The sequence below is a fragment of the Octopus bimaculoides genome, chromosome 2 (genome assembly GCF_001194135.2).
Source record: "Octopus bimaculoides isolate UCB-OBI-ISO-001 chromosome 2, ASM119413v2, whole genome shotgun sequence".
NCBI lineage: Eukaryota > Metazoa > Mollusca > Cephalopoda > Octopoda > Octopodidae > Octopus > Octopus bimaculoides.
In genome coordinates this window covers 27,489,878-27,490,488 of record NC_068982.1, presented here as the reverse complement: position 1 = coordinate 27,490,488, position 611 = coordinate 27,489,878, and the positions used below count along the sequence as shown (strand labels likewise).

Genomic DNA, 611 nt, shown 5'->3' with positions numbered 1-611 from the left:
GCCGCCTTCTTACTAATGAGTTGCTTGCGTCAGTCCAGTCCGTCTATTGTCCTGCTTGCTATCGAGTCATCAATTTCTTTATATCCCGCATTGCTGCTGCTGCTGTTTACCTGTTAGTTTCTCTCTCACTCTTATTTTCTTCGCCTCATCCAAACAGACGCGAACCCGGCATCGAATATTTTACTAGGTTTGTCAATACTCTTCCTTTACTTTCTTATTTAATAGCTGTTGATCCAAACATACATTGATTACAACACACACACACATATATTATTTTAAGCGTGCAAAATCTAAGCGATTTATTGTTCTAAGCAATTTTCCTACATCTACTCTCAATCTATTGTATTTTATATCATATTGTTCACATTTTTACCAATTTCTTTAAGATCCACAGCGAATATCTGTCTGTCTGTCTTCTCTCTCTCTCTCTCTCTCTCTTCATCTATCTGTCTACATGTCTATCTATCGGTCTATCTATATACACGCTCACTGTTTACTCGAGACTAATGCAACCCATCCAGTTTGTTGTATTAAATTTTTCGTATTATACACCACGAGTATATAAGCTAAGGTTATATATATATATATATATATATATATATATATATATA

General features: G+C 34.7%; 1 protein-coding gene across 4 annotated transcripts in view; it reads left to right on the top strand.

Annotated features, from left to right (window-relative positions):
- The window catches only part of LOC106872746 (fatty-acid amide hydrolase 2), a 51,420-nt gene that overhangs the window by 12,583 nt on the left and 38,226 nt on the right, over window positions 1-611 (top strand). For 2 of the 4 annotated variants that reach the window (XM_014919836.1, XM_014919837.1), the window contains exon 1: window positions 20-187. The exons of 1 other annotated variant lie outside the window; for it this stretch is intronic. The gene's annotated coding sequence lies outside the window, so the exon portion shown is untranslated. Of the gene's footprint in view, window positions 1-18; window positions 188-611 lie in introns of those variants that run through there. One more of the 4 variants, XM_014919835.2, reaches the window with a different exon arrangement.